Source organism: Pinus tabuliformis, chromosome 5_2 (genome assembly GCF_031772625.1).
Source record: "Pinus tabuliformis cultivar Carrire ecotype Pingquan chromosome 5_2, CPIR1, whole genome shotgun sequence".
Taxonomy (NCBI): Eukaryota; Viridiplantae; Streptophyta; class Pinopsida; order Pinales; family Pinaceae; genus Pinus; species Pinus tabuliformis.
This window is the reverse complement of record NC_142306.1, coordinates 664,801,645-664,827,847: the sequence shown is the minus strand read 5'-3', so window position 1 is coordinate 664,827,847 and position 26,203 is coordinate 664,801,645.

Genomic DNA, 26,203 nt, shown 5'->3' with positions numbered 1-26,203 from the left:
ATATCTCAGATTCGATGCGACTATAGGATGCGGTTAATACTCCTATCGGGTCCATCGATATCGTATCATACATCACTCATTTTTGTTCACAAACCTTCACCACGAGTTTTTCCATCGATTGCGATATCCGACAGGGCTGTGAAACCGTCGCCTTTTCCGTTAGATGACCACTTTTCATGTGAACACTCAACCTTAACTGTGAGATTGGAAGGGCTGCTAATTTCAGTGGAATTGCCAGATTTAACTCCAAATAATGAATTTAATTGGCAGTAAGCCAGATTTAGAGGAGAAAATTGTGGAAAGACTAACAGAAGTCATAAATAAGGTAATTTTCGACCAAATGGGATGCAAAAAGAGGCTAGATAGCCATTTTTGGACATTCTAAACTCATTGGAATAAGTTTCAGGATCAAAGGAGCACTTTTGGATAGGATTTTTGCAAAGTGAATCCTATGGGTGCCCTGGTCAACCAGAGTGTTGATTCAATTTATGGAGGAGTATGAAGATGGAGATGACCTTGCAGGGGTCTTCCATCCTCCATTTGTTTTCTACAACAACCATTACAACAGTGTTGTAGCTTTATTTGTTGTTTTCTCTATATGTGTTTGGAGAAAGAGACTTGTTTAAGTACTTCAAGTGGATTGTAGTACTGTTTATGTATGGGGTCTTTATTTGAGAGCCCTCAACTTGCTGATTGTTTCATGACTAACTTTAGGTTGTCATGTGTTTAGAGTGAGAGTTCTTTGCAGAAGAATGTTTCCTTGAAGGGGAAACTAACCACTCTGTATATCAGCACACTATGTACTCTTTATTACTGAAGAATTTTGAACATAATGAGAAGGGTCATTCCTTTAGAGCTGATCCAAGGAGATGTAGCCCAGGAAGGGTGAACTCCTTTATCAATGGTTGGTGTATTATTGATTAATGCATGCTTCCATTCAATGTTTTTGTTTCATGTTTTAAGTTTTCTTCATGAAACTAACTTAAGTAAACACACATAAAATTCATGTTTTTATTTTCTATTTTGGAGTACAAACCTCAAGCACATTTTTATATTCTGAATGGGGAATTAGCACAACATTACTAATCTTCTTCATTTCAAATCAATGAAGCAGGATGGATGGTATATCCTTTCTCTTCAAGCTTTGGCTACAAATTCATCATTGCATGTACATGGTTCTTATTGTTTGGGTAATGTGACTTGGTCCAATGGAGTTATCCCAAGATTGCATTTGCATTAACTAAAAAGGGAAGACTTGTTTGTGAACACAAGGACTTCACTGGGGGAGCAATATCATACCACGTGCGTTCATATTGGTGGATATATATTGAGGAAAAAATGACATAATATATTGGGGGATATATAGGGGGTAAAGGGTTTTTATATTGGAAAATATAAAAATGGGAGCTTAAAGTTAATGAAAAAATATAAAGGGGTATATAAAATGTTAATGAAAAATGGATACTTACAATATCTAGTGAAAGTAGGGGTAATTGGGAAGTTGTATTGGGTTCATATTGGTAGGGGGTTAAATAATGTGTTTTTTAGAGGGATTTTCCATTATGTAGTCAAATTAAGGGTATTGTTTAATATGCCACAAACGCACATGATATGTCAGAGGTTTGCTGAGTGAATCCCTAGTGTTTGTGAATGAACGAAAGAAATTTATTTTGAGTATATCTCTGTTAGGTAGGCTTCCCTTCAAGAGGAAAAAAATTGAGAAAAAGAGCCTTCGACCCTATACCTCAATTATTTAATTCTAGTAATATGGAAAGACAAATAAGAAATGAAAAGGTGTAAAACATGATAATGACAATGCTATAAATCAAATAGATAAGTTCGCCTTCTGTTCAAAAGAACAAAAGTTTATACAACATTTTAAATAAGTTTACAACCTTTGAAATATATTTCACCTAGTTTAGACCCTTGGAAATATCAATTTAAATGACAAACCTAACTAATCTACCCTATATTGATGGCTAAATAGACTTGAAACTAACGATAATACAATATATTGTCATAACGTAACATATGTCCTCATTCATGCATCATACTTTTACATAAAATTAGGTAATAGTGCTCTTGTTGTTGGCGAATACATACATTTACTTTATACTTTGAAGCACATAATAGAAGATATCATAAACAATAGTCTTTCTCACAGTAGGATTATACCTTATACACAACTAAAAAAGCTTAATCTTGGTCAATTGTTAAACTAACATTTTAGGAATGATTGATAGGAGACAACAAGAAATTATACTATTGTTTAACATTTCATTATATGCTTTTGTAAATCTCAGAAAAGGATTGAAATTATGTATTTATCATGCATGATGATGAAGAGAGTTGTAATATAAGAAAAGAGTGAAAGGTCATTTTTACCATATCTGTTATGTAGAACTATCTCGTCCATGTATAATATGAATTAGATTTTAGTGAAGGGAACAAGGAAATAGAAGACTGTAACACTTTTAATCTTCTTAGAGCACCAATCTCATGGATGTTTCTCCAAGCATAGTCATACATTAAACTAAGTTGACTCTAACGCATTATAAATAATGAAATCTCTGGTGAAATTTGATGTACGGTTCTTAAATTGGTTGAAATTTGAAAAGAATTAACATAAAGACTAATGAGGGACCTGTCTTTCACCTTTTGAAAATAAATCTCTCCTACAAAATTTCAAGTGCTGCAACGTAGGCACGGGTATCTATATTACTATACCTGCAACCCTCAAAATATTGTGTTCATTTTTTTACTATATGTTAATTTTATGCACCTCTAGGTTTGAGCTATTTGAATCTTTAATGGGATGATGGTATAAATAAAACAATTATACAAACACTACCTCTAAATTACATTTATGTTCAACAATGAAGTTTAGATTTCAGATGTCACACAATACAAAATTTTCAATGTCTTAAAGATGCAAAGACAAGTCAAGCTCGACATCGCCAATCTCAAGGAAGGTTTCAATATCTACTAGTATTCTCAAACCTTACAAGTAAGTTCTAGCCCCTTATCTATATTAATTCATGAGAATCTTCATAAGAAGCAAAACATAGTAAGAAGATTCATACATGAGCTTTTCAATTTCATAAACAAATTCTTGGAAACTTGATAAGTTTGATTGAATATGAGTTTGAACATGAGAGAATAGATCCTGATACCTATTCTCCAAGTTCGTTCTCAATTGACGATAAAACGATAGTAGTAATAACAACCCTTTTATTGTTTTTTTATTATCCTACAAACCCATGTTTTTTCTTCTACTTGTTTAAACTTGACCATTGATTATGAGAGAATATGTTCCATAGATCAAGCTAGGTTTCATCAGATAACAAAAATAAAATGATTGTAATAGTCTAACATTATTTTGCCAATATTCTACAACTCCATGATTTTTCTTCTTTTGTTTGTAGATTGTTGATGCTAATCCATCTTGTAGTACTTTGTTTCTTCCTCATACCGCATATTCACCATCCCAATAATGATGCAATGTGGCTATGGGGATTGTCAATGATATGTGAGCTTTGGTTTGCTTTATCATGGGTTCTAGATCAACTCCCCAAGTTATGTCCTATAAATATAATGACTAATTTGAATGTTCTCAAGGAGATATTTGAGCATTAAATCCCTCAAAACCCAAGGGGGAGATATGATCTTCCGGGGATTGATGTGTTTGTCTCTACTATTGATCCAGAGAAGTAGCCTCCTCTTATTATTTCCAATACTATTCTTTCTATTCTTGCAACTAACAATCCTATAGAGAATCTCCCTCACTACATATGTGATGATGGTTGGTCTCTTCTCACATTTGAATCTTTTGTAGAAGTTGCAGGATTTTCTAGAATCTGGGTGCATTTATGTAGAAAGCATAGCATAGAGCCTCACAATCATATTTCTGCATTGGATAGAAACATGTAATTAACAACCCAAATCTTCATGATATTTTGTAATGACCATCAAGGGATTCACATGTGTTCGGTTAATGTCAACAAACTCTACTTTGGTAGAAGCCAATTGGATTGTAGTTCTGCCTTTGTGGAAACTAACTGTGATTGTATGCCTGTAATATTTTTATGGAGATAATTGGTTGCTCCTCCACATCGATGTATAGGAACTTGAAATTTTTCTCTTGATTCATAGAATATTCTACTACTGCATCATCTCACCACTCCATGGGAAGACCCTGTAAAATCATAACATAATAAATGAATTAGAAAAATTGGTGCAGAGGTGCAAGAAATTAGGTGATTGTGCTTGTACTGACATGAAGCTTGACTTTGAAAACCCTAAGCCAAGGTTAAAAACCCAACTTAGTGCTCTCGAACAAAGTGAATTATCAAATAACAAATGATATCATATATATATATATATATATATATATATATATATATATATATATATATAGATATATATATAACAGGTTTATCTTTTTAATTTTACCTAATATAATTATGACATTACTATACTCAAATAACGAACTAAATCATGTGAAAAAAATGAATAATTATAAGAAACCTATGAATAGGAAAAAAATATGGAAATTAATACACATCAAACTAATTTTTAACGAGCATCGGCATTCAAATGTTGTAAAAACAAGAAATTTGGAGCATTCTGAAGGATGCGAATACGTGTACGAAGAGGATTCATCATTTGCAAAACCCTATTTTCTAAGATGGTGGTTTTTCATCTATTTTTCAAAATCAATAAAAAAATATTGTAATAAATTTATTTTAGATTTGGATATATTAAATGTTTATAAGCATAATAAATTATTTAATACCGGAAATTTAGTAAATATTAAAAAAATTAAACGTAATAAATATATATGTGAAATTTTTGGAAGTGGCTTCTATTGTTAAAATTTGTAATTGCCTCTCTTTTATATATTAAACAAATAATAACGATAAGAATTTGACATTAAATAATAAATTATTTGAAAATATAACAATTGATAATAAGTAGCAAAGTAATTTCAAAAAATACAATTATATATTATTTATAATTATCTTTAGTAAATGAAAAAATTTTCTTTTAACAACAAATATACATTATCTATAATTATCTTTAATAAATAACTAATTTTTCTTTTAACAAATTTTGTACATTATCCATCTCACAATTTGTTTTTTCCCTCTAATCTTTCTCAAATTTGAAATCCTTTGTATTCGACGGGCAATCTATTCAATAACCTGCAACCAATTATACTTAAGACTTGGAGTTCAGGCGTAGCTCCTCCTTCCCGCACAACATTTGATAACATGCAAAATTCCTTCTTTTACAACTGCTTCATGTTTTCGATGCACTTCCTTTCCCAGGTTTACAAGTATACTAAGCTCCAATAAATTTGGGAATGCGTTAAAATCCTCTAAACTACAAACATTTTCCTTGCTACTCTCCACGTTAAATGCATTGTTAACCCCTATGATCATTTGTAGCTTGATAAGTAATCTAAGTTGAGATATGGCACATGGAATCCTTGTTAATCTCTCACATACATCTAAATTTAAATGTTTAAGATTTTTAAGTTTTCCTATCCCAGATGGAAACAACATTAGCTCTCTGCATAAATCAAGATACAAAAATTGAAGGGTATAAAGTTGGCATGTACCTTCAAGAAAATCCTTCATTAAAGTGTCAGTCGACTTCAAAAATTCAACTCCTTTGAGCTGTCACATTGATGTTGGCAAGGATTTTATTTTGGTTTTGGAGAGATCCAAAACCCTAAGGGATGTGAGATTGAATAAAAATCCATCTGAAACTTCTATTAAACACATATTTCTACTCAAGATTAAAGTAATAAGTTTGGGGCAACTGAAATCTATTGGAATAAATGGAGTATTGTAAAAGCTAAATTGCTATTCTTTTGCAATGCTCAACTTTCTCTTTAAGAAGAAACTCTTCGATATTTTGAGTTGTCTTAAACAAACAATTCTCTTCTTTCTCAGCAATATAGATCACCATATCGTGGACAACATCATGAACTTTAATATAAACCATATCCATTTCAATAATATCAAGCAAACCACAGTGTACAAATAGGTTGACATACCTGCATTGTATATTTTGTATCTTCACCTTTAATCAATTCTTCTGCTATCCACATTTCCAGTGATGTTTGCACATTAATTTCTTCATCTTCTGGAAAGGAAACACAATATAGAAAAAATCCCCCACCCACCCCCCCCCAACCATTGTTTGAATCACATCTACTTTATGAGTAGAGATTACGAAATAGGCAAAAACAATGAAGATAACCATAGTTGAAGCCTGGTCCGGATCAGAAAAATCATTCAAACATTATCTACATCATGTATCCTTTGTAAGCTCGGTCGTGTGAGGTCACGCAATTGATTCCCATAGGAAAAGTAATAAAATGACGCAGTGTTTGTGGAGGAGGGAAGTGATGTTTTGATCGAATGCCCTGTCCTGGCCTCATGTTTGCTCTATTGCTGGCTGATTTTTTTATATGAAAGACAATTACGAGAAAACCAATCTGATGAGGAAGGCACTCACAACCTTTGAGCAAGAGCCTTTGTGTAGTGATGGCATATCATACTTTTGGTTGTCATATCGAACTGTAATTGAAAATACCCATCTTGAATCCGATGGCAATCATTATTTTTATCATCTAACAACAAAATCAACGTCCCACAATGATCCAAAATGGATCTAGTATAGACTTTAAGTCTAAAAATATTCCCCACAGAGGAAAATTAAAGTCAAAGGATACTCTTGGAAGTAGTCTCATTGCATAGATCTCTTCATTCTGAATCTAAGGCAATTTGAATGGGCCAAAACAGACTCTGGATGAAGGAGTTATTGTAAAAAGAAGATTGCCCATTATCCTCAGAAAAGGAGGCAATTTCTTATAAAAATGAACTAAAAGGCTCTTTAAGGGAAATAGCATCGGAAAAGGTTAAAGGGAGGACTTAAACATAGATGGAAGGACTCCTCGATTGAGACCTCTGACACATCGCATCATAGGAAGGCCTTCATGCGATATCGAAACAGACCCCGGGCCGTTTACATGTGCGATCAACGACGGCGAACAACGGTCGGAGGGGTAAAGCACCAGACCTCAGACCCATGCAACATGCGATATGCAATGGGCTGATTAGTGATATCAGCGATTGGTGATCGTCTAATCCCTGATACCAGGGCTAATGCACATGCGATATGCAATTGTGATCGGCGATTGGTGTCAGTGATCGGAACAAAAGCCTGTATGCCAATGCGATTGCAACTAGCGATCAAGGAACAGACCCTATAAGGTTTATTGACGTGATTTGATAAAATTTGAGTTCCAATGAAAAGCGTTTTGTCAAGTTTTTCTTGTGTATTTCCATTATATTGCTATTTCGAGATTTAGTTTGAAAAGAGGCCGACTGTGTCTTTTCCATTGTAAAACGGCTCCTATTCATCTGTGCCACGCTGTAAGTGGGCGTTTTGTAACAGGAATGCATTATAGAAGATGCAGAGCCATAGAGCCAGTGAGCCAGAGGGCCAGATGTAGAGCCACAGAGCCACAGAGCCAAAGGGCCAAACGTAGAGCCACAGAGCCAGTGAGCCAGAGGGCCAGTCGAAGAGACGCAGAGCTGCAGAGGAATGATTGCATAGAGAGGAATGGACAGAGGAACGGATGGAAGCCACATAGTTAGAGGATTCCTCAAAAGCCAGAGATCCAAGCAAGAGAGGGGACTCTCTCCCTCCGAAGAGCTCTCAGAAGGACTCAGAAGTAAGAGCACAGAAGGCCAGAGAGTCGCTGAGTTGGAGAGCTAAACAGAACCAGAAGTATGTGCTTCTCGAATTATGTTAACTCTTTCAGTTTGTGGAATGCATAACTTTCCCAAATGATATAAGAGTTGGTCCTTTTCATAATAATCCAATTCTTGTACTTGCTTGCCATGACTTAAAGTTGCATATACATCTTTAAAATCTACATCTTGAGCATATTGTTCAATGTAACTTTCATGCATTACTAGGTTATGCTTAAGTATAGTAGATGCATTTATGATTGGTCTTGATAACATGTCTGCAACCTTATTGTGTATGCCCTTCTTATATCTGATGACAAGATGAAATTGTTGTAGAAAACCCATCCACCTATAATGTCTTGATTGCTGCAATTTAATTTGTGAGTGCAAATATTGAAGTGGTTGATGATTTGTATGTATGATTGTGGTGCAGCGAAAACAATGGTTTAATAAAACCCACAATCACCCCTCCTCTCTTTCGGGACCCAAATCCTTTGTAAACAATGGTTTTCCCCCTTTCGAGACTAAAAACACTTTGGAAAAGGCTTAACAACACTTTTCCGCCCTTATAAACAATTTATATGACTGTTCACCGCAGATCCCGATCTGGTAATCCAACGGCTCAGAACAAATCACAAAATCGGCGATCGGTAGGCGAAAGCTCCCCACTATCGACGCTAACCTTCAAGACTAATGCAATATCGTTGATCGCTATCAGTGATTCGCGATGGCAGCTTACAATATGTGTTTAACCCGCTCCGATATGTCGATGCGATACAAATCGCGATAGCAAGTCACAAGGGTTGGGGCCACTCCACTTAAGTGACACGATAACATGCCAGACCTAATAGCTCTCAACACTCCAATTCATAAATCTTCAAATCCACCTTCTTTGAATCCGCTAAGTGTTTTAGCGTGATTCCCTTTGGAAATGACTTCCGCGGTGCGACAAGGAAAATACAAAGGGCTGATGTGATTGGGTTCTACAGACCCGACAGCAATTAAAATCTTTCCTATAACCACTTCAGGTCCGAAATCTCTGTTTAATTGTGTTTGGGCCCGATACTTAGTGTATTTTGGGATTTTATTCCTGCGGAACTAGAATGAAGCAATGCACCCACCAATTGATCCTTTAATGCAACAATCTCATTAAAAAACATGAAATACATAGGCCACCATTGATATTGTATGGATTTAAAAGAAAAATCAAGCACTCAAGGCCTCCCTGGGCCAATTAAAGAACGCTGCATGAAATACTGATTTTATTCATAATTCCAACACAGGGTCTCGGCCTTGGCCAGATTACACAGGAAAAGGACCTCTGTTTACACAAAATAAAATCCACACACACTCTCTGAGCACTCACTCCACTCCAAGCCTCTCTAAAATCCTCTATCTTATTACATTTTTCCTCTTTTATCACTCAAATAATTCCTCTAACAAGATCTAACAACAATCTTCTATTTTTAAGGGATCTAATAGTAATCTTCTATTTCTTAGCTCTCCTTCACACCTATGCTAACAACTCTATCTCCAAATCTAAAAGAGGATAGTCTCTAACTTATTACAATAATGAATTATAACAAATTGTTTGAGAGATCCAACCCTCTCAGTAAAAACTGATTTTGACCCATCAGTTAATGAATTTCAAATTGTTTAGCCACAACATGTGAACAAGTTTTCACATTGCTAGCTAAGTCCCAATGCTCCTGCATCAGACTCCCAGGGAAGAAAATATTTGTCCTTCAAACTTTCAGGACTTACTTCATACTTATGTAGTTCTACCACTCTCAACCAACTGGAATATTCCACTGGTTACTCCTTCCACTTGACTAGATACTAGAAATATGTCGGCCCTCTGGTTTTCTTGGATACTCTTTGATCCGAGATAGCTTCAACTTCTTTCTTGACTGCTTTTGGTACCTGTTCCTCCCATTTCAAGGTTTGAACTTCATCACTTGTATCTTCGTTCTGCAACTCTGTCTCTGCCTCCTTGAATGGATATAAATCTGCAACATTAAAAATGGGGAATAGTCCAATCCCTTCTGGCAACTCAATCTCATATGCATTGGCTGAAAATTTCCTTATGATTTTACCACTGACTTACCACTCTTATGCTTTATTACAAAAGTAAAACTTTGCAAAAATTCTACCCATTTGGCATGCTTCTGATTTAGCTTCGGCTGGTTATTAATAAACTATAAAGCATGGTTGTCTGAATATAAGATGAATTCTTTAGGCAGCAAGTAATGCCTCCACTTTTTCAATGCCTACACAATAGCATAAAACTCATTTTCATAAGAAGAATATTTCTTCTTTGCATCATTCAGTTTCTCATTGAAATATTCTATTGCCTTTGCTTCTGGCTTAGAACTGCACCAACTACTACCCCACTTGCGTCTGTTTCTACTTGAGAGACTTTCTCAAAATTAGGCAATGCTAGAATTGGATTTTCTGTTATCTTCTTCTTCAGCAAATTAAAGTTTCTATCCATTGCTTCTGTCCATGGAAATGGTTGATTGACCTCCTTGATGTCTCAAGGACTGGTGCACAAACTTGACTAAAACCTCTTATAAACTTCCTGTAAAAACTAGCAAGTCCATGGAAGCTTCTTACCTCAAATATGCTTTTGGGAGTAGGCCAGTTCCGGATTGCTTGTACCTTCTCCGGATCCATCTCCAAGCCCTCTTTGGAAATCACAAATCCCAAGTACACCAACTCCTCCATGAAACTACACTTCTTCAAATTGATTAGTAGTTTCTCCTTCTGTAGATTTCTCAGGACCAACTTAAGATGTTCTAAATGCTCCTCTTTACTTTTGCTAAAAACCAGAATATCATCAAGGTAAGCAATGACAAATTTACCTGCATACTCCTTCAAGACCTCATTCATTAGTCTCATGAACGTGCTGGGTGCATTAGTGAACCCAAAAGGCATCACTAACCACTCATACAGTCCATTATTTGTTTTGAAGGCAGTTTTCCATTCATCACCTTCCTGAATCTTGATCTGATGATACCCACTTTTCAAATCTATCTTAGTAAAGTATCTAGATCCACTTAAATAGTCCATTAAATCATCCATTTTGGGCAAAGGAAATCTGTACCTGATTATTATCTTGTTGATAGCTCTGGAATCTGTGCACATGCGCCATTCTCCTCCCTTCTTCAGACCTGTTGGCACAACACATGGGCTCAGACTCTCTCTATCAACCCCTTGTCCATCAGTTCCTGTACCTGCCTTCCCACTTCAACGTTTTCCTGAGGAGTTAGTCTATATGCAACTTTATTGGGTAGACTTGCCCCTGGTATTAAGTCGATATGGTCGCTGACACTTCTAATCGGTGGTAATACATTTGGTAATTCATCCACAATGATATCCATAAAATTATCTAACACAACTTTAATTTCTTCAGACAAATCATTTAAATTCATAGAAGTTAAGATTACCTTGGGCCTCCCCACGATAGCGAAGTGAAACTCCTCGCTTTTGTCGACCTCCTGTAGCAATTCTTTACCACTTATCAACATGATACTGTTTTCAGGCAATCCTTTATCAACATCATTCTTCAATGGCAATAACGTGTGCTTGTTTCCATCCTTCTCTATGGTATAGGTGTTCCTTCTCTCGTCATGAATCGCCTTCCAGTCAAATTGCCATGGTCTCCCTAATAATATATGGCATACGTCCATGGGCATTATGTCACATAGGATTATGTCTTTGTATGTATTGATCTGCATTTCAACATTACATTGCTCTGTCACAATGACTTGATGGGGCTTCTGTAACCAAGACACTCTGTAGAGTGTAGGATGTGCCATCCTTGCTAACCCAAGCTTATGCACCATCTCTCTGGACACAAGATTGTGAGTACTCCCACTGTCAATTATGACCTTACAGCACTTACCCTTTGATTTACATGTGGTTCTGAACAAGTTCTTTCTTTGTTCAGGTTCTCCAGCCTCCTTTTCTGCTCTAAGAAAAGTTCTTCTAATTAGCAGTGATTCACCTTCTTCTGGGGCTTCTTCTTTCTCCACAAGTCGACGTGGTTCTGGCTTTGCCTCAGCCACATTTGCACCCCTCTCACTTGCTGATTTGTTATGAGGAAGGTCCCATGACATGTGTCCCCATTCTCCACAGGTATAACACCTAACATCTCTTCCTCGCCCTCTTCCTCTGGGTGCGAATCTGCCTCTATTTGATTCACCCCTTTGTGGTCGTCTGCCACTTGAGCTTCCTGCTTCATGTTGATGTTGTGTTCCTCTAGATTTGGCAATTCCTCTACCTCTAGCTGAACCTTTTCCTATGTTCCTTTGACTCTGTTTCCTCAAGATTTTCTCCTCCTCCTTCAAACTTGCTTGATAGGCATCCTCAATAGTTTTCAGACTTAACAAGTGAATCTCATCTTGTATCTCATACGTTAACCCATTTATACATCTAGCTCACATCATCTTCTACATGCCCTATTCTAATACTTAATCTATAGAATTCTTCTGTATACTCCTTAACAGACATTCCTTTCTGTTTTAAATTTTGTAATTGCTTAAAAAGATTCAAATTATAGTCTTTAGGCAAAAACTTAGCTATCAGTTTACTTACCATTTTGTCCCACTGCTTGATCTTAGATTTCCCTTTCCTCGTTCTTGATGTCTGTACCTCGTCCCTTCAATCTGGTGACTGCAAACTTCACCATCTTATTCTCCTCAACCTCTTCATAGTCAAAGTACTGATTTATGGATCTGATCCAATCCATAAGCTCCTCTGCATTCAGACTCCCTTCATACATAGGGATCTCCATCTTGGGTTTGCTTCCTACTTTTGACAGCATCTTGAGGACTTTGGCAGTTTTATTGTCTTCCTATATTTCCCCCACATCTGTAAAAGATTCTTCTGAAGAGCTCTCAGCTCCATCATCAGGCGCTCTCCTTTAGGTTGTCTCCATTGTCTCTGTTTGTGCACGCAAACTCCGCACCTCTTCCAATAGAATTGCATTTGGTTCTGGTCTTCCTCGACCAATTCCTCTCCTCGGTGGCATCTTCGCTACAAACAGCTCTTGCTTCTACTCTGATACCAAAAATGGTGCAGCAAAAACAATGGTTTAATAAAACCCACAATGGATCTTTAACCCACAATCACCCCTCCTCTCTTTCAGGACCCAAATCCTTTGTAAACAGTGGTTTTCCCCCTTTTGGGACTGAAAACACTTTGGAAAAGGCTTAACAACACTTTTCCGCCCTTATAAACAATTTATATGATTGTTCACCACAGATCCTGATCTAGAGATCCAATGCTCATAACAAATAAAAAAATCGGCGATCGGTAGGTGGAAGTTCCCAACTATTGGCGCTAACCTTCAAGACCGATGCGATATCACTGATCGCTATCGGCGATTCACGATGGAAGCTTACAATATGTTTTTAACCCTCTCCGATATGCCGATGCGATACCAATCGTGATCACAAGTCGCAAGGGTTGGGGCCGCTCCACTTAAGTGATGTGATAACACGTCGGACCTGATAGCTCTCAACACTCCAATTCATAAATCTTCAAATCCACCTTCTTTGAATCCGCTAAGTGTTTTAGCGCGATTCCATTTGGAAAGGACTTCCGCGATGCGATAAGGAAAATACAAAGGGTTGATGTTATTGGGTTCTACAGAACTGACAATAATAAAAATCTTGCCTATAACCACTTGAGGTCCGAAATCTCTGTTTAACTGTGTTTGAGCCCAATACTTAGTGTATTTTGGGATTTTCTTCCTGCAGAACTAGAATGAAGCAATGCACCCACCAATTGATCCTTTAATGCAACAATCTCATTAACAAACATGAAATACATAGGCCAACATTGATATTGTATGGATTTAAAAGAAAAACCAAGCACTCGAGGCCTCCATGGGCCGATTAAAGAATGCTGCACAAAATACTGATTTTATTCATAATTCTAACACAGGGTCTCGGCCTTGGCCAGATTACACAGGAAAAGGACCTCTATTTACACAAAATACAATCCACACACTCTCTGAGCACTCACTCCACTCCAAGCCTCTCTAAAAGCCTCTCACTTATTACATTTTTCCTCTTTTATCACTCAAATAATTCCTCTAACAAGATCTAACAACAATATTCTATTTTTAAGAGATCTAACAGCAATATTCTATTTCTTAGCTCTCCTTCACACCTATGCTAACAAATTTATCTCCAAATCTAAAATAAGATAGTCTCTAACTTATTACAATAATGAATTATAACAAATTGTTTGAGAGATCCAACCCTCTCAGTAAAATCTGATTTTGACCCATCAGTCAATGAATTTCAAACTATTTAGCCACAACATGTGAACAAGTTTTCACATTGCTGGCTAAGTCCTGATGCTCCTGCATCAGATTGTTTCTTTACCCATTAGGTAATGTTTCCAATTTTTCACACTTTGTACTAATGCATACAATTCTTTATCATATGTGGGATAATTAACTACTGCATAAGTAAATGTCTCAGAATGATAGCATATGGGTTTTTCGTGTTGCATCAACACTGCTTCCATGGCATAGTCATTAGCATCTGTCTCAATATCAAATGGATGTTGAGGATCTAGCAATGCTAGTACTGGTGTTGTACTGATTTTCTATTTTAAGGTGTCGAAGGCTTTCTGCTGCTTGCCTCCCCACTTAAACACCTGTTTCAATATTGTTAAAGCATGTAATGGAGCTGCAATCAAAGAAAAGTTAGCAATAAACTTTCTCTAGTATTGTGCTGCCCCTAGGAAACTCCTAACCTTTGTAGCAGATTTGGGTTTAGGCCAATTCACAATGACTTCAAACTTAGAGGGATCTATCTTCAATTCACCACCCCCTACAATATGACCCAAATAATTTAAAGATGTTCTACCAAATTCAGATTTTGATAGTTTTACATAGAGATTTTCTCTTTTTAAAACATCTAAAGTCTACTTTACATGCTTTACATGTTCTTTCCATGTCTTACTAAAAACAAGAATGTCATCTAAATAAACTGTTGACACCTAATCCTCACGATTGGGTGAATTCATGTAAATAATTAATCAGGAATGTGGATAGTCATCAGAAGATGAACTGAATTGTCACATCCTTTTGTATATAGCAATAACATGCCTGAAGGAATAAGATGTTCAGTTTTACTGCCTATTGGAGTTACTTCCTGGCCTGACATGGTATCAGAGCCAGCTGCTTGTTTTAGCTATTATGCTCCTGTAACTCCTCTGTCCTGGCCTCTGTCTCTGTCTCTGCCTCTCTTTCAGCAAACTTTTTCACAAGAGAGTCAAAGGTTATATATTTTAGATTTCCATTTGCTTGCAAAGACTCAAGATAATTGGAGTAAGTAGGATAGAGTGCCTTGAGAAAAGAAATAAGAGGGATATCCAGCTCAACCTTAGTGGAATTGATATCATGCATTATAGACTTTACTTCAGATGCAAGAGCAAGAGGATCATTATTTTTCAGTTCAAGAGTGAAGAGTTTAATCATGAGCTGAACAACTTCAAGTGCAGAATGTGAGTCATAGAGTTCTTTTAGCTTTTGTAAGGCTTCAAAGGCAGTTGAATATGATGAAATATGGCGACTCACCTCTTCATTTACAAATGCTGCGATTAATGCATAGGCTTTGCTGTTCTTGTTTTCCCAAATGATGAGCTCTTTGTCTGAGGTAGGCTATACTGGGTCTTTGTCTCCTTCTCCGACACACACTCCTTTCCACAACTCATTGAAGATGAGGGTGTGTTTTATCATTCGGGACCATTCAGGATAGTTCTCCTTGCCAGTGAGAAATATTCCTACCATGGAGATGATTGAATGCATTCTCTAAGAAAAGAAATTACTTCTGCTGATAGAAAACAATATATATCTTATACCTTCCACTTCTCAAGCATATAACATATTGCCATAAAAAAAAAACTTAATAAAATTTCATTCCATGCTCACCGCATCAATGTTTTTACATGAAACAACAACATTTGAAAATGTATTTGACACCATTCACCATACAACAATTTCACACCTCTATCATTCAATATATTGACCAGAATTTAAAAGAAAGAAGTATGGCAACATATTATTCAATCCAAAGAGAATATTTCGACCAATTTTTAAAAAGGGAGTATCGCAACTTAGTCCACCAGCGTAGCAAAAAAATTATTCAAGGCTACGAAAACCGCTGTGTCGAATGTAGTATTGAGGCAGCGATGAAACTTGGGCCTGAAACTGGTCACACCTCACGAACCAACAGTCGGACCAGAGGCATTTGCTTCCACTCAAATCACATCCAGTGCTTCAATCATCCACATCAACCAAATCATCTCTCAGAAAATCCCACAATGTTTCAATCCTCTCAAACCGAAGGTGGATTACTAGTGTGCATTCTCAGATCGCTGCATTCCGAGCCGTGGACTTCCATGTGGATTGATTACAGATGTCAATGATTGCAAATGACTCGACTAGGAGTGGGCTCAGTCATGTGGACTCCAGCAGAATTATGACATTGACCAGTTTTCATGGAGGAGCAAAGATACGCTCATCAAAAAATACAGGGAAATGCTCATCTAAAACCAATGCACAGAGCTTTGGATACCAATTGACAATCTTTATACAGTCTTACAAAATTGAGGCAATAACTGATTTCGACAGAAAAATGGCAGAGAACGTAGGAGTTATTGGGCAGAAAATGCTAAAATTAGGGGCTGTGCCCGAATGAAAACTTGAAGTCTCCTTACTCAGGTTGTCTCAGATTTGCGACTAGCCTTCACAATAAATATTTATTTTATAAATGTTGACATTCAGATGATAGCAAATACACCTACTTCCGGTGGGTGATGAATACATAAATGTCTATGAAATTTAGCTGCGACTCATCCAAACCAGGTCTGAAATCACCAGCAATCGGATAGACTCTATCTGCGTTCAAACGAAAAAGAATGCGGAATTCTCAACAACACACTCCAACAGTACACTCAGGCGCGCATTAGCGAGAAAGAGATTAGGAAAATCGTTCCATCAATTTCTGAAGGAAGCTTCTTTCTGCCTCCAACGCCTACTGACAAATCCTCCAACGCCTTTGGCAACGTCCAGAAGGTATTACCAAATGTTGGGATATTTCAGAAGGTGAGCAGCGCAGTGTATTATAGGTGAATATGAATAAAAATGTCAGTATGGCAGTATGGCAGTAGGTGAATATGAATAAAAAGGTCAGTACCACAGTATGGCAGTGCTATTCACAAAAAATTTAACGTACAAAGCTTTTCAGGACAGAGGGGAATAAGGCAGAGGCAGGGGGGCAGACATTCTCAAGGAGAAAAGGCAGATCTGCACTGCATTCGCTGCAAAAGAAATGGATCACATAATGCCTCTACATGCAAGCTACCATGGGACAAAATTGCGCAGAAAAGAAACCAACAGAAAGGTAAAATTGATGATACAGACAAAGGTAAAGCACTTGAATCCACTCACTATATTGAGGCACAATGTAAAATTGGAGTAAATGAAGATTTGTTTAATGCTTCACTTGCTTCTTCAAAAAATGATTGGTTGCTTGATTCAGGAGCAACCTGTCACATGACTCATAGAAAAGATTTTTTTGAAGATTTCAATGACAATGTTGATGGAGCAGTATACTTTGTAGATCAGTCAAAAATCAAGCCATCAGGGCTTGGCACAATCAGGCTTAAATTGCCTGGTCTTCCAGACTTTCTTCTGGATCATGTTCTATATCTCCCACAGCTCAAGAGAAACTTGTTGTCCTTGGTCCACATCCACCAGCAAGGTCACTCCATTCATATGTTTGATGGCAAGCTTGAGGTAAGAAAAGCATCTGACCACTCACTTGTCATGAGGGGAATAGAAGAAGAAAGGCTTCTCAAACTATAAGGAACCTCTGCTCATGCACAACATTTCTCATATATTTCTCATCATGAAGAAGGTACACTTCCATCAAGTTTATTATGGCATGCTAGATTTGGACATTTAAACTATGACAGTCTCCACTTATTGAAGAAAAATGGTGTTGCTGGTTTGCCTACAATTCCTAGGAAACATAAGCAATGTGATGCTTGCATTCTAGGAAAGCATAGAAAACAGTGTTTTCATGATTCACATTCAAGAGCACATAGGAAGCTTGAACTCATTCATTCAGATTTATGTGGTCCAATGCCTGTTCCTTCTGCAAATGGAAATAAATATCATGACATTTATTGATGATTACACCAGAATGTGTTGGGTTTATTTATTGAAGAACAAATCTGATGCTTTTCAAACATTCAAGAATTTTCATAAATGGATTGAAAATGATGCACAATCTCATATTGGGTCTATTCGCACTGATAATGGAAAAGAATATACATCAAATGAATTTGAAAACTATCTTCACCAACATGGGATCAAACATCAAACAACTGTGCCTTATAATCCCCAACAGAATGGTGTAGCTAAAAGAATGAATAGAACAATCTTGAATATGGTACGATCCATGCTTTTCTTCAAAAATGTAAAGATAATGTTTTTGGCTGATGCTGTTCTATGTGCTGCATATATAAAGAATAGATGTCCATCTAATGCTATAAGAAACAAGACTCCTTATGAATTGTGGTATGGACATGTTCCTTCGGTAAAACATCTCAGGGACTTTGGTTCCACCTGTTATGCTTTGATACCAAAGGTACATAGAAACAAACTTGGTGCTAGAAGTCGTAAGTGTATCTTCCTGGGGTATTCAAACACCTCCAAAGCATACCACCTCTATGATGAACTAAATAAAAAGTTTGTTGTATTGAGAGATGTAATTTTTCTTGAATCATCCAAATCTGACAATTTTGTTGAGCGACAACTTGATCGCTTGGATAGATTCGCAAAAACAAAATCATTTCAAGAATTTGATAATCAGATTCCACATCTTGAAGGGGGGATTCCTATTCTAGATCAACATGTGGAATCTTCTTCTGAAGAACACTCTCCCCCGAATGAAACTCCAACAACGGATGATGCTTTAAGTGATGTAATTGATAGAATTGGGAGACTCAATCTTGATTCAGTCCCAACTAAATCAACAGAGCAGCCTGGACCATCTCAGAAAGGTCCCCCAAGGTGGCTGACAAAGACACTTGAAAGTGTTCATCCTAATGAAATTGGAAAAACAGGAACCAGAAATTCAAACCGACAAAATGGAGGTGATGTAGATGACTCTAATTCACCTGTTGATATGGATGTTTCTTATGATTGTGAATTGAACTTGTCTACAGATTTTGAACCAACTTCCTTCAAATAAGCTGCTTCTCATGATGAATGGAAAGAAGCGATGCAAAAGGAGTATGATGCCCTCATAAAGAACGGCACTTGGAAGCTGGTTGACCCTCCATCTGGAACCAAACCAATTGGCTGCAAGTGGGTCTACAAGAACAAGTACAAAGCTGATGGCTCACTTGACAAGCACAAAGCTAGGCTTGTGGCAAAAGGTTTTGAACAAAAGGAAGGGGTCGATTATGAGGAAACTTTTGCCCCCATAGCAAAATGGGCCACCATCCAGACACTCTTTGCACTAGCAGCTCAGAACGGTTGGAAAGTCCATCAAATGGATGTAAAAACTGCCTTCTTGAATGGAGATCTAAAAGAGAATGTTTTTATGTCCCAGCCTGAAGGATTTGCTGTGAAAGGACATGAACATAAAGTATGCAAACTTGTGAAGTCCTTGTATGGCCTCAAACAAGCACCGCGAGCCTGGTATGAAAAACTAACTGAGCATCTTCTGAAACTCAATTTCAATCATTTTGATCTTGATGATGCAACTTTATTTGTCAAGAAAGTTGGCAAAACAGTTATATATCTTGTGGTATATGTAGATGATCTTTTAATGACATGGAACAATGAAAGCTACATTGCATCCATAAAGAAAGAATTGGGAAAAAGTTTTGAAATGACTGATTTGGGTTACGTTCATTACTATCTTGGCATTGAAGTAACCCAACACCCAAAGTCCATATTTCTTTCTCAAAAGAAATACATTGGAGATTTTTTGAACAGGTTTGGCATGACAGAATGCAATCCTCTTACTACTCCAATGGAACAAAACTTGAAGCTCACATCTAGTGAAGGAAAGGAATTTGAGGATGCAACAAAGTATAGACAGCTTGTAGGAAGTCTCAACTACCTAACTACCACCAGACCATACATTTCATTTGTTGTTGGAATCCTCTCCAGGTTTATGCAAAAGCCTTGTGAGGGACATTGGTCTGCTGTAAAAAGAGTTCTAAAGTACTTGAAGGGAACTCAAGACTTTGGAATCAAGTACACACAGGTGGATGACTTTAGTTTGATCAGATACTCTGATTCAGACTTCGATGGAGACAAAGAAACTAGGGTATCTACTTCAGGATATGATATGAGTCTTGGATCAGGAGCTGTCTCCTGGAGATCACGCAAACAATCAGTTCTAGCAGATTCCACAACAGAAGCAGAATACGTGGCAGCAGCTGAAGCAACAAAAGAAGTTGTGTGGCTCAGGAAAATTCTTGAAGATTTGCAGGTAAAACAAGTACAATCAACTCCACTCATGATTGACAACACCTTTGCAATAAAGTTGGCCAAGAACCCAAAATTCCATGATCGAACAAAGCACATTAATACTAAATATCATCTAATTCAACATCATGTTGAGGCCAAAACAATCCATCTCCGTCATTGTTCCACAAATGAGCAAATTGCAGACATCTTCACCAAAGCTCTTGGAAGGGAAAAGCTTGAAAGATTCAGAATGATGCTTGGACTCACCAACATCCCTTCAGATTAAGGGGGGAATGTTGACACCTAATCCTCACGATTGGGTGAATTCATGTAAATAATTAATCAGGAATGTGGACAATCATCAGATGATGAACTGAACTGTCACATCCTTTTGTATATAACAATAACATGCCTGATGGAATAAGATGAATCAGTTTTACTGCCTATTGGAGTTACTGCCTGGCCTAACATAAACAATTACAAAATCGTCAATAAAAGGTCTCAGTGCATCATTCATAACTCTCATAAATGTAGCAGGAGCATTAGTTAAGCCAAAATGCATAACCAACCATTCATAAAGTCCTTGCTTTGTCTTGAAAGCAGTCTTCCATGCATCCTGTTCTGCAACTCTGACCTGATGATAACCACTTCGCAAGTATAACTTAGAAAAGTAAACTGCTTCTTTTAATTGATCTAATAAATCATCAATACGAGGAAGAGGATAACGAATCTTTATCGTTATTTTATTTAGTGCTCTATAATCAATGCAAATTCTCCACGAACCATCTTTCTTTCTCACTAGCACGATTAAAGATCCACATCATGATGTGCTTGGTTGTAACCCTTTATCGAGCAACTCTTGTACTTGCTTCTTTATCTCTGCATTCTCTAAAGCTGACAACCTATACATTCCAATGTTAGGTAATGGAGCATCTTGCTACAAATAAATATCATGTACTATTTATCGCTTGGGTGGCAGACCTTATGGTTCTTGAAATAGAACATCATACTCTGAAACAACTTTAACTAAACCAACTTTCTGTTTAAAATCACAACCTTCAAATGCATTGGATTTTTTAGGATCCTTTGCCTTTACAACCATTAGTAAAAATTTCTTACTTGAATTCACAATTCTTTTCATCTGCCATGAATTTATGAGAGAATACTTACCTTTGAGTTTATGAGCTCTTACAATATATTCTATTTCATTTTTAGTGAGTTGATACTTATTCTCAGCTCTATAGAAAATAGCTTTCCTATCATACAAGTATGGACTTCACAAAACAATACCACATATATCCAATGGAACTATATCTAACTCAACCTCATCTACAAATGTTGATCCAATAGCAAACCTAAGTTTACATTGTCTCGTTACTTGTAGCTTTGTTTTATCACACACCCAACCTAATGGATATGGCTTCTCATGAGGTTTTGTTTGTAATCCCAACTTCTTTACAATTGTTTCAGAAAACAAATTTACTTGTGATCCACTATCAAACAAAGTATCAATCTTATGGTGCTTGGAAATTACTCTAATACAAAAAAGCCCATTTCTTTCCCTCTCATTACTTTCATTATCAACAGATTGTGCAGAATTACTTGTGGATGCTTCAGAATCCTTACCTTTAATACCTGTGGCTGTAACTATTGTTTCATCGCCTGAATATGATCCCAAGTCTTGCTGAATAGCTACAACATTATTTTTCTTCTTTCCATCGAACTTCTTAGGTCTCCGTTCTGGATGCAAAAACCAGCAGTGTGCCTCATCATGTCCTTCTTTCTTGCAATGAGTGCATGAAGGTTTATCCTTCTTTACAGTGTTTGTTTTCCTCTCCTTCCATTTATGTTTCTTCTTTTCCTTACTCTTGCTTACAGAATATTTAGATGATCCCCCAACCTCTGGGTTTACATTCTTACCTCTAGCTTCTAGATGTGTGGCTTGAACTGATACATCATCTAAGCTAGTGGGATTAAACATGAGAATAGTATGATTTAAACAGCTATGAAGACCACCTATATACTTCAATAAAGTCTCAGGTGAGTCTAATGATATACCTAGAGTTAAAGCTCTCTTTCTGAATTCCTGAGTATAACTTTGTACACTTTGACCCTGCAACTAACGAAGAGTTTTCCAACTCATCATTGCCTACTGCATGTAGGCTAAAGGATAGAATTGCTTTTAGATAGCAAAAACAAATTCATTCCAGGTAGAAATGATTTTACCATGTTTTTGTAGATCAGCTTGTGTCTTGCCTTCCCACCATACTAGTGTAGTTCCTCCAAGTCGAAGGCTAACCAACTGAATCTTCTTCCTTTCTGAATAAACATTCTGTACCCTGAAATATACATCAATTTGTCTTATCCAATTATCTAGCTTTTCTGCATTGAGTTCTCCATCATAAATTGGCAAATCAAACTTCACATCTAATTTGATTAAGTAATTTTTCTTCTTTTCCCTAGAAGAGCTAGAAGGTGATGAAGATGATGCAGGTGATGATGGAGGAGATGGTAGAGGAGGCATTTCTCCTTTTCCTTTGCCTTCTGGAGGGGCAACTAGAAAAGCTTCCTCTCCTCCTTTGTCTGGTTTAGGTGTTGAAGTGCTTTCACCTCGACCCTTCTTAAATTCCAAATACATCTCTTCCACCATGGCTTGGAGTGCCTTAAAACTTTCTATAAATTGAGATTCTGATCCCAATGGAGTTTCTTCTACCATTCTCCTCTGAGAATAGACTCTTCCAATCTCTGGATTAGCCTCAACAAGTTCTCCTTCTCCTAGTCTGAGCTTTAATCTAGTTAGCATTCAAAATCTAGCACAAGCTTGTCTAACCTTAACAAAACCAAAACCAAATGCTCTAATACCACTTGATCTGAAAATGAGATCTTAAATCAATATTAAGGTATTACAGACTCATGTGCAGGAATGCCTATATTACTTAGTGCAACAGATCGAAAAGATTGCAAATAATATAGACAATGAACAGTTATAAAACATAATAAACACACACATCAACACAGCAAAATAATCAAGGAGTTCACCAGACTTCCTGGCTATGTCTCCTGGTCCAACTTTTAGTGTCGACCTCTATATTATGTCTTCAAGAGCATAATATTACAAGTGTGATCTCGAATAGAGTCTCAACACAACAATGACAAAATAGCAGGGATTTACTCGAAATCCTCGAGTCTAAAAGAGTGCACAGACTCTCCCTCTTGCTCTCTTTCTTCTCCTTTCTCTTGCTCTCTTTTCTATCGCTCCCTTCTGTTTTTCCACAGAGTGGTTTTTAAGCCTCTTGGCCCTGTCTATTCACCTCCCTTTTCAGTGTGGACACGTTTTGTTAAAAATGCTTAAGGCACAAGAACAATTTCTTTTAGAAACAAAAGGATCGGCGGGCACAGTGAAACCAACTGTTTGGTATTCCTCCGCACAAATCCCCGATATAATGCATATTTGGTCTATATACAATATTATCGAAATACAAAGAAATACATAGAAATCCTGACAACAAAACTAATTATAGTTCTGCTCCTTTTTATTGCTGTGATGCGCTGCTGTGATGTGATATTGCGATGTGATATCGCTATCGGCAATCGTATGTCGCAAGTCCTCGAGCCCTCAGTAAGTCCTCCCTTTGGCGATATTGTGATGCAATCTTTGCCATTGATCTGTGATCTTCAATTTGACAGATGACAGTCATTTCGGATGGCCCACTTGCACGAAGATTACCCATCGGAAAAAGTGGTTTTCTCTCTCCTGTGGTGTGCTACGTGTCGGCCAGTGTATGGAATCGGGCAGAGCCTCTCCAATACTGCTTACCGCCTGAAGCCTGCCCGAAATACCACTTACCATGGAACTCAAACCCTTCGGTGTTTTATATCGTAACTCCTTCGGGTCTGCCTGTGTTAAGTCCTCCCTTTGGTTCCACACAATGCGATATTGGTAGTTGATCTGCGCACTTGATCAACGATTCACGTTGTTTCGCTTGTATCGTTATCGCATTTCTCTTAAGGCTAAGGCCCGTTAACACTGCTTGCTTTCTCCCGATGCGATATCAATCTCGTCTATTGATCCTGTAGATCCAACAGCTCTGGGACATTAAGGCTGCACTTCTCCGCTTTCACTTTAACTTGGGTTTTCCGCCATTCTTTCACTGTTTCTCCACCATACTCTGTTTTATAACTCCGTCGGGTCTTTATTTTGTTAACATATTTGAAGACTTAGACTTAGAGGTTTTATTCAAGATCCATTTTGGATCAGCTGAAGGCATTCTTCTTATCCCAAAGGACCTCAAGGAAATCCTTGAAGCACAAGAGGTTTGTTGCAAAAGGTTGCTTGAATAAGCTCTTTCTTAATCTTGTTTGAAGTTATTTTGTTCATTTTGATAATGACTACTTCTACAAGTGAGTCCTAAAATTCTTCTTTCTTCACAAGATTCTTTGATGAAGACATGAAGCAAGACTTGTTCATCATGATGGACATGGTGAGAGAAATGTATGAGGTTGGAAGGAAGAGCACCGAAATTCGAGTGCAGTTGAATTCCATGAAGGAAGAGAATCAGTTGCTTTCTGACAAATTGCAGGAAATGGAGAGACAACTTCATATTGAAAATATGGAACTGGAAAGGATGCATGAGTTGGAGACAGAGCTCCTTGTTGCCAAAGAAGCCTTAGTCAAGTATCAGCTTGAAGAAGAGGTAAATAATTCTTGTTTTTCTTCAAATTCCTCTTAAAATGCTTATATTGGTTCTTTTGAAAAACGTACCAGAGGCATAGGTTCCAAGTTAATGTCCAAAATGGGCTATGAAGGAAAAGGACTGGGCAAATATGCACAAGGTATTGTTGAACCAATAATAGTTGAGGAAAGGCCTAAGTATTTGGGTCTTGGCTATGGACAATCTTATGGAGAAAGTTCCAAAGCTGCCATGAAGACAATTGAAATAATTCCAAGGAGGAGTTTCATTTCAGGTCTTCTACCTCAAGAGTGTAAATATTGTATTCATGGGGAATGCAATAGCTTGAAACATCATTTGTAGGAAGAAGGTGTTCATAAGCATACACTTGAACCAGATAGTTGTGGAAACTCTGAAAGCCGTGAAGAGATTGATGGTGTTCCAAAGGAAGCCACTTCTTCATTTGATTCACCTCCTCATGAAGGTAATAAAGGTGAAAAAGAAAGGTATACATATGGTTCTAATCATATTCCTTTTGATCATGTTAAGCATGATAAATTTCCATATAAGCATGGGAAAAGAATTGCATGTTCATTTTGTGGTTTGGATAACCATAATGCTTCTAGATGTTGGAAGAGAATGGCCACATACAGGAAACTTCTAAAGGAAAGGAAGCAAGAAGTCAAAGGTCCATTGGACAAGGCAAATAATGCTGTCAAGAAGATGCACATGTGTTGCACTTATTGCCATAAGCAAGGACGCATTCTTGAAAAGTGTTGGACTTCGAATCCAACAATGCTTCCACGAAACTTGAAGAAGGTGGAAAGAGAGAATGGCAAGAATGGAAAAGAAGTTTCCATAAATGATGTGTTTCAAGATGATTCACATGTTGATGTTGATGTGCAGACAAAGGACGGACCTTTGAAATGGATTGGTAAGAAATGGTTAGAGTTCTTATCCAATTAAGGTTGCATGTCTTTTGAAAATGCATCAAATCAATAGAATGCATTTCTTTGTTAATGGAATGCAAGTTGCAGGGTTTTACCAAGAAGGTGAATGGAAAAGTTGAGTACGAGACTCACTTTATTGCTACAACATTATATTCATTTTAGCTTCGAAAGTACAGTGTGCTTAAGCAAAAGTTGAAGAAATGCATGCATAAGCATGATATGCATGACCATAGGGATGTTGATGATTTCCTTGTATTTGAACATTAATGTGTAATTAACTTGAAGGGTTGATTGCTT